This window comes from Sus scrofa, chromosome 2 (assembly GCF_054392235.1).
Source record: "Sus scrofa isolate SSC_HxYL_T2T_F1_AM1 chromosome 2, Sscrofa_HxYL_maternal_Yorkshire_Landrace_v2.0, whole genome shotgun sequence".
NCBI classification, from domain to species: Eukaryota; Metazoa; Chordata; class Mammalia; order Artiodactyla; family Suidae; genus Sus; species Sus scrofa.
In genome coordinates this window covers 67,098,546-67,108,213 of record NC_139384.1, presented here as the reverse complement: position 1 = coordinate 67,108,213, position 9,668 = coordinate 67,098,546, and positions in this window count along the sequence as shown.

Here is a 9,668-nt window from a genome sequence, read left to right as displayed (position 1 = left end):
TCCCTCAATACAAACTTAAGGGAACTCAAAAGAGAAAGAAAAGAAAAGAAAAGAAAAGAAAAAAGAAAAGAAAGAAAGAAAGAAAATTTAAGCAGCACTGTGCCCTCAGGGGCAGGAGGCAGTAGACAGCAGAGAAATAAGATACAAGTGTGAGCAGTCTCCATATCCCTCCACACTGTGTGACCCTGGATAAACAGTGATGCTATATCAATCTCAGGTTCTCACCCATAGAGTGGAAATAGTAATAAAAGGGCCAATATGAGAGTTAAATGAGATACCAAATATACTAGAACATCTTCTAATACTTTAAAGTTGTATGAATATTCATTATTATCATTTCATTGAGCTACTAAGAGGCAGAAAGTCTGAAGATCCAAACACATTGTACATTGCTTGAAGTCTAATTGGCATCATCTCAAATAATGGTTGATGAAAGGTTGAGCATTATAAGCACCCATTATTGATTCAGCATAGTCCCAAGCACATTCATGAGAAGCCTTGTTGATTTTATGTCTGGATGGTCTATCCATTGATGTAAGGGGGATGTTAAAGTCTCCCACTATTATAATGTTATTGTCTCCTTCTATAGCTGTTAAATTTTGCCATGCATACTTGGATCTATTTGTAATGGAAGCTATCCAACCCTCATCATTACAAAAAGTTAAAGTACAAGGAAGAATGATAATGACAACTAGAAATCAATAAGAAAAAGACAAGTGATTCATCAGAAACAACAAGCAGAAAATATGATCATGTATTTCACAGAAAAGGAACTAATTTTCATAATCATATTAAATAATACCCAATTCATTAGCAATCATCAAATATAAATTAAAGTAGTACAGTAAGACTATTTCATTTCAACAATATTGGCCAAAATTTTGAAAGATAACTATTACAGGTGTAGCCAGAAAACACCCCATAAATTTCCATATATTTTGAGGTAGAGGCAGGAGTTGGTGGGCTAATACATCCACTCCGGAAACCTACCATAACAGAGAAATATGTATCTGTATTTCCATGGTGGCCATTGTAACATCTACTTTTTCATTTCTAATTTTATTGTTTTGAGCCCTCTCTCTGTTTTTGATGACCTTGGCTAAAGATTTATCAATTTTATCTTTTCAAATACCTAGATTTTAGTTTAATTGATATTTTTCTATTATTTCATTTGTCTCTATATCATTTATTTCTGCTCTGATCCTTATGACTTCTTTCCTTCCACTAACTTTGAATTTTGTTTGTTCTTTCTCCAGTTACTTTGGGTGTTTTTTACTTGAAATGTTACTGTTCCCTGAGGTGAGATTGTATTGCTATAAACTTCCCTTAAGGACTATTTTGCAGTGTCACATGGGTATTGGATCATCATAACTTCTGTATCATTTGCCTCTAGGTATTTTTAAAATTTTCTCTTTAATTTCTTCAGTGATCCATTTGTGTAGCAGCATATTGTTAAGCCTCCATCTTTTTGTGTTTTTCAAGTTTTTTTCTTGTAGTGGATTTCTAACCTAACAGCATTGTGGTCAGAAAAGGTGTTTGATATTTCAATTTTCTTAAATTTACTTCAGCTTGATTTGCAAACCAGCATATCCTGAAGAATGTTTCATATGCACTTGAGAAGAATGTGTATTCTGCTGCTTTCTGACAGAATAGTCTATAAATATCAATTAACTTCCATCTGTTCTGATGTGTCATTTAAGGCTCATGTTTCCTTGTTGATTTTGTCTTGATGTCTGCTCATTGCTATAAGTATGGTGTTAACTCCACCACTATTATTGTGTTACTGTTGATTTCTCCTTTTATGGCTGTTAACATTTGCTTATATATTGGGCTTGTTCTATGTTGGGTGCATATATATTTACAATTGTTACATCTTCTTGGATTGATCCTTTGATCATTAGGTCTTGTAATTCTTTGTCTTTTAAAATAATTCTTTGTCTTTTGTAACAGTCTTTACCTTAAAGTCCATTTTATCTGATATTAGTATCGCTACTCCAACTTTTTTTTTAAATTTCTGTTTGCATGGGATACATTTTCCATCCCATTACCTTCAGTCTGTATGTGTCTCTAGATCTGAAGTGGGTCTCTTGTAGACATAATATGTATTGGTCTTATTTTTTTTCTATCTGTTCAGCCAGTGTATGTTTTTTAGCTGGAACATTTACTCTGTTTGCATTTAAGGTAATTATCATGTGTATGTTCTTATTGCCATTTTGTTCATTGTTTTGATTTATTTTTGTAGGTCTTTGTTTTCCCTTCCATCTTTTGTTCTTTTCTCTTGTGATTTGATGAGTATATTTAGTGCTGTTTGGATTCCTTTTTCTTTTTTTGTATAACTTTTTTTTTTGGTTTGTAGTTATTATGAAGTTTTCATATAGCAGTCTCTCTCTCTCTATGTGTATATATATATATATATATACACACACACATACATAAATATATGTAGACATATGTGTATACATATACACATATATGATTATTTTAAGGTGCTGATCTTTTAATTTCAAATGCATATCAAATATCCTTCATTTGTCATATCCTCTTCTCTTGATTACTGGTTTTGATATATACGTGTGTGGGTGATTTCCTAATTTTAATGTTTTTTTTTTTCCTTTACCAGTGACTTTTCCCATTTGGTAATTTTCTTATTTCTAGTTGTGGTCCTTCTTTAACATCTAGAGAATTTACTTTAGTACATGTCGTAAAACTGGTTTGGTGGTTCTGATATATTTTAGCTTTTCTTTCTCTGCAAATCTTTGATTTCTCAGTCAAATCTGAATGACAGCCTTGCTGATAGAGTATTTATGTTGTAGGGCTTTTGTTTTCATTGCTTTCAATATATCTTGCTATTCCTTTCTGGCCTGCAGACTTTTTTTTTTTTTCATTACTCAAATGAATTTATCACATCTGTAGTTGTATAATGATCATAACAATCTGATTTCACAGGATTTCCATCCCACAGCCCAAGCACATCCCCTCACCCCCCAAACTATATCCTCTGGAGACCATAAGTTTTTCAAGGTCTGTGAGTCAGTATCTGTTCTGCAAAGAAGTTCAGTCTGTCCTTTTTTCAGATTCCACATGTCAGTGAAAGCATTTGATGTTGGTGTCTCATTGTAAGGCTGACTTCACTTAGCATGATAATTTCTAGGTCCATCCATGTTGCTAAAAATGCCGGTATTTCATTCTTTTTAATGGCTGAGTAATATTCCATTGTGTATATGTACCACATCTTCTTGATCCACTCCTCTGTCGATGGACATTTAGGTTGTTTCCATGTCTTGGCTATTGTAAATAGTGCTGCAATGAACATCGGAGTACATGCGTCTTTGTGAGTCATGGTTTTCTCTGGATAGATGCCCAGGAGTGGGATTGCTGGATCAAATGGTAATTCTATGTTTAGTTTTCTGAGGTACCTGCATACTGCTTTCCACAGTGGTTGCACCAATTTACAATCCCACCAACAGTGTACTAGTGTTCCTTTTTCTCCACCCCCTCTCCAGCACTTATTGTTTGTAGACTTCTGGATGATGGCCATTCTGGCTGGTGTAAGGTGGTACCTTATAGTGGTTTTGATTTGCATTTGATGTTGACCATATTTTCATGTGTTTCTTGGCCATCTGTATGTCTTCTTTGGAGAATTGTCTATTTAGATCTTCTGCCCATTTTTTGATAGGCTTGTTTGTTTTTTTGGTATGGAGCTACAGAAGGTATTTATAAATTTTGGAGATTAATCCCTTGTCAGTCGATTCATTTTCAAAGATTTTCTCCCATTCTGTGGGTTGTCTTTTTGTTTTGTTTAGGGTTTCCTTTTCTGTGCAGAAACTTTTAAGTTTGATTAGGTCCCATTTGTTTATTTTTGTTTTTGTTGTCAATAGTTTAAGAGGTGGATCTGAGAAGATGTTGCTGTTGTTTATGTCAGAGAGTGTTTTGGCCTGCAGACTTTCTGCTGAAAAATCAATTGATTACTTAAGGGGATACCCTTGTATATTTGTTGTTTTCCCCTGTTGATTTTAATGTTTTCTCTTTATGTTTAATTTTTGTCAGTTTGATTACCCTGTGTCTTGGAGTGTTCCTCCTTATGTTAATCCAGTATGGGACTCTGCACTTCCTGGACTTGGGTGCCTGTTTCCTTTTGCATGTTAGTGAACTTTTTACACATATTTCTTCAAATATTTTCTCTGGCCCATTCTCTCCTCTTCTTCTGGCACCCTTATAATGCAAATGCTGGTGTGTTTGAAGTTGCCCCAGAGGTCTCTTACACTGTTCTCATTTTCTTTCATTATTTTTCTATTATTCTATAATGGCAGTGATTTCCACCACTCTGTCTTCCAGATCACTTATCCATTCTTCTGCCTCATTTATTCTGCTATTGATTCACTCTAATGTATTTTTCATTTCAGTTACTGTATTCTTCAACTTTGATTATTCTTTACAGTTTCTGACTCTTCATTAAAAAAGTCTTGTAACCTCTTGCTCTGTGCATCCATTCTTTTCCCTAGTCTTTTGTTTGTTTGGTTTTGATTTTTTTGTTTGTTTGTTTGCTTTTGCTTTTTAGGGCCACACCTGCCACATATAGAAATTCCCAGGCTAGGGGCCAAATCGGAGCTGCAACTGCCAGCCTACACCACAGCCACAGCAATGCAAGATCCAAGCTGTGTCTGTGACCTACACCACAGCTCATGGAAATGCCAAATGCTTAACCCACTGAGTGAGGCCAGGGGTCAAACCTACCTCCTCATGGATACTAGTTGGTTTTGTTACTGCTGAGCCACAATGGGAACTCCCTTTTTCCTGAGCTTTTAAATCATCCTTAGCATCCTTATTCTGAACTCTTTCATGGAGTCATGGATAGGAAGATTGCTTATCTTCCACATTACTCATTACTTCATTTTTCTTCTGGGTTTTTATCTTGTTTCTTCATCTGGAATATATTCCTCTGCTGCCTCATTTTGTCTAATTTCTATTTGTATTTTTAATATATGTGGAAGGTTAGTTATGTTTCTAAATCTTGGAGAAGTGACCCTCTGTAGGGAATGTAATATGTACCTGTCAGTTTTGCTAAGGGATGAACACACAAGGCCCAGTTGGTAAAGAAAGAGATTCATTAAGGCATCAGATGGGGATGGGCAGAGCTCAAGATGGTAGCACCCCTGACTGTGAGGAGGTGCTAAACTTATAAGGATCTCTAGTGGGAGTCTGTGGCTGGAGTTCATTGTGGGAACTTGTGACAGGAACAATGAAGAAGGAGGAGGGGAAGGTCAAGGGAGGGGTAGGGGGTTGAGTCCCATGACAGGGCATGTAATCCTTGTAGGTGGTTTATCTATGCAGGCAGCTTTTCCCCCAGGCCATTGTTTTTTCCTGCCCAACTTGAACATCCACATTCTGCTTAAGGGTGTCCACAGCAGGTCTCCAAGATGAAAAGTCACATCTGGGGGGTGGGGGGTCTGACTCCTGGGAACCTATCATTCTAATAGCTACTTTCTGCTGGCTCGGGGCTATGAGTCCTGGATGGCTGGACATGGTAAGTTTATACTCTAGAGGATGGGAAGAAAAGAAAAATAAGATTTAAACAGAGGTTGGTATATAGGTTGATACTGGTACTATCAAAGGAGGTGTGTGGTTTTACCTAAGTAGGTTTTAATGTTTGATGTGGTATTAACAGATAATTAACATAATCAACAGGTCATTATACATGTTGTTTCCTTTCTGTTGTTATAAGAGGAGATCTTGAAAATTTAAGGTAGCAGTTGACAACTAATGCTGCTTTGAGAATGGTCGGTATCAACAAGTCTGACATGGCACATAAACCTTAAGTTCTTAGCAATACGAGGTCTTGTCTAAAATTACTTCCATATTACCTAGTCTTTCCTTCAATGTCTGATCCACAGATCCTTCATTTGCCTTTCTGTCTACTGGCCAATGCAGATGGCACTATTAATGATTTTAGTGTTTTTCTAGATATGAGAAAATGCAAGAATTTGGGCCCATAAAAATTCTTACCTGAAATCTAACTATCTGAAAGCCTATTCTATCAGTTTTTCCAAAGTGTAGAGTGACATATTTCTGATTTCCACTTATAACTCTTTTCAGGGAGTTTTGAGGTTCAGCAGTTCCAGCAGCTAAAGATTTAATCCTTACAGAGGCAGATGGCAAGTGCCAACATCCAGTTCACAGGGCTTCCCTGGTCACAAATTTGACCTAAGTTTTTGGGAGGCATTTCATGACAATTTAGTCCCATGGTGCTAGGAATGAACATTCCTAGGTCTGGTAAAAGATTTTGTTCATAGGTCACTCAATGTGCTATTACTGGACTGTCTTATTAACGTTAGCCTAAAGTCTCTGGACCACTTGTCTTCCTAGTCTCTTATGGTCCAGAAGAATATTCCTCCTTGTTGCATTTTCCCATATCTAGAGATAAATTACCTCATGGAACCACCTATCATTGTATCAGAGACTCAGTAACACATTTGGCAATGCAAGAAATAGAAATTTTGTAAAAACAAGAGTTCACATTACGGCTCAGCAGTAACAAACCCAACTTGTATCCATGAGGATGCGAGTTCAATCCCTGGCCTCACTCAGTGGGTTAAGCATCTGGTATTGCCATGGGCTGTGGTGTAGGACACAGACACAGCTTGGATCTTGCATTGTTGTGGCTGTAGTGTAGGCTCGCTGCTACAGCTCAGATTTTACCCTTAGCCTGTGAACCTAAATGGGTGAGGCTGCAGGTGAGGCCCTAAGAAGACAAAAAGAAAAAAAAGAATTAGTTAAGAGTTTTCACCAAGTACAGCCTAGTGTATGCCTGTTCAGCTGGCTTAATCTTTTCCTTATCTTTAAAGGAAACTGTATACTGGTTTTGTCCATTCAGCCTAATTTCATAGTGCTAAGGCTGATTATCTATAGATGTTTTAATGTTTCCAACATAAAGTAGGCTTTAAATTAATATAGCTTGGGAAATTTACATCACTTGGCTGAAGTATTTCTTGCTACCGATTGAGCTTGAGTAGCTTTAGAAGAAAACATATTTATGTCCCCAGTCAGAGTAAGTATTAATTGGCCAGGGGAGGGGATCCTATTTAGTATCAATAATAAGAGCCTAAGAGGGTAGAAACCCACAAAGGTAAATCAGAAGTAAAACAAATAACTGTATAAGTCAGGTGTAGCAATCTTGGGATAGTGGTCTCTCTCTGATATTGTCTTTTTTCCCAGGCATTGGTGTTTTTCTTTCTTATCAGAACCTTGTTTTAGGTTGACTTTGAAGTCAATAGTTCTCTGTATAGGCCAGTCCAGTGTAGAAGCCCTTCTTAAGTGAGAAATATGAATTTAAGAGTAAATTTCCTTAACTTTCAGTGAGCATACGGCACTTAGGAATTCCTAATAAGAAACCTTTTATCTAGGCTGGAGACAGCCCTTTAAATTATATTTTTTCCACAATATATAGTCCCTTGGTTATTAGGGGACATTTGCCCAGAGACAGAGTACAGTGATCAACTTAAGAAACAAGCTTAGAATATTTTCTTAATAATTCAGTTAAACTTTACAATAATGTAACATAGCAGCAAAGAACTATTTGGGAGGTGAGTTTTAGCCAGTAAACACTAACCTCAATATACAAAACTAGGATATGAATAAAAAAAAACACTCTCATTTTTATTTTTGGCTATACCAAATATAGCCAAATTATGATTGTAGAAAGTATACTCCAAATGAAAAACACATTTTCTAACCATTTCTTTTTCATTATTGGGTTTGCCAGGGAGTTGGGAAGAACCAAGCAGCCATCTTGGATTTTCCATGGCCCTGTCTGTTTAATGCAGAGCTATTGTTTACCTACACTAAATTCTCTGATTTAGGAGCAGACTGTTATCATGCTACAAGGGCATCTATGTTATCATGCTACAAGGGCAGATGTATGACAATGGGGAGTTAATTCTTTGTGCCATAATCTTTACAGATTTTGTTTTTACTTTTCATTTGACAATGTTTCCCTGTAATTTAATCTACCAAATAATCCTAGTTCAGTACTTTTTCTGAGATGCCTTAGGGCCCTCTGAAGCATCCTGAAATTAGCTGGAGGTCAGAAGAACTTTAATTAGAATTTGACACTCAGGAACTTTGCCAAAAAAAATAAGAAAAGCTTAAAAATACCTGGTCAAATAGAATCATAAATTATTGTTTAACATTACTTATTCATTCAAGCAAAGTAACAAAGGATTTCAAAAGCAAATACAAAGTAAAGGCAATCAATTCACATACTCTGTTATCCAAATCAGCATTTTAAGAAAACATTTTTTAACAGGCAGACAGAATCCAAATTCAAGTTTTGCATCTGCTTACTTTTAAAATTAGTTTACTCAATTAAATTTAATTCTAAACTTAGTAAGTCTTGACCACACACAAAATTTGTTTCTCAGTGTCCACTTCCCACAAAACTTCCATCACTTTCTATATCCATATTATTCTGTCCCCCATTTTCTATTCAAAGTAACAAGTTATGACAAAATGTCTTTTCCCTTAATAAAATGCAATTCTATTCCTCTTTTCTTCTTTACTGAAAACACACATCCCACTTTTCTAAAGCAACCACGGACTATCTTTTATAATTTTTAAATACATTGTACTTTCTTTTAGAGACCATCTCAGGGTGGCACCGAACATATTGATTAATAGTCTTAAATGACTTCAGTTTCTCTGTTTAGCAACTGAAGTCTCAATATTTCATTTGACTTCTAATACACCTATGTATAATAAGTATTATATTTAATCTTGATGACTCTAAAGACATGTCTATATTAGTTAAATCAACAAACTTTAATTTTATATGTTAATTAATTAATTTTTTTTTTGTCTTTTCTAAGGCTGAACCCATGGCATATGGAGGTTCACAGACCAGTGGTCTAATCAGAGCTGTAGCTGCTGGCCTACACCAAAGCCACAGCAATGCAGGATCCGAGCCATGTCTGTGACCTACACCACAGTTCACGGCAATGCCAGATCCTTTAACCCACTGAGCAAGGCCAGGGATCGAACCTGCGTCCTCACGGATGCTAGTCAGATTCATTTCTGCTGTGCTATGATGGGAACTCCAGATGTTAATTTAATATTGAATATTTTACAGTTCACATGAACCTAAAATTAATTTACCTTGTGTATTTTGAGAATTTATATAAGCACTTAATTTCCTTTAAGCCAATTAAGTCGAGTTCTTTTATGAATTAATTTTGGCAATGCCATACATGCACAACACACGCAAAGATACATACAAACAAGGAAAAAAAGAGATCTCATATTTCAGTCATGAATAAGGTACAACTGTGTCAAACCAGTCCATTACAAGAGAGACTGGATTCAAATTGTGTTTCTGGCAGATGGAACAAATCAAAGTCACCTGTCCAAATGGCTAAACCCCTTTTTACTAACGTTTATGAAAAAGACATAGGATTTCTATTTGTCCCTGAGAATTCAACTTCCAACTTGTACCGTTTTTCCTGAAATTTGTATTTCAAAAAAGATGGTGGTGATAAGGATTCCAAAAGACCAGGTAGAACATCTGCATCTCAAATGCACAAACAAATTCCTCCTGGGATGTCTTTGTTCCTTTAAGAAAACAATTTCCCTCAATACCTAAAAAGACTCTTCCCTGAGACCTTAAAGGCCTTGTCAAG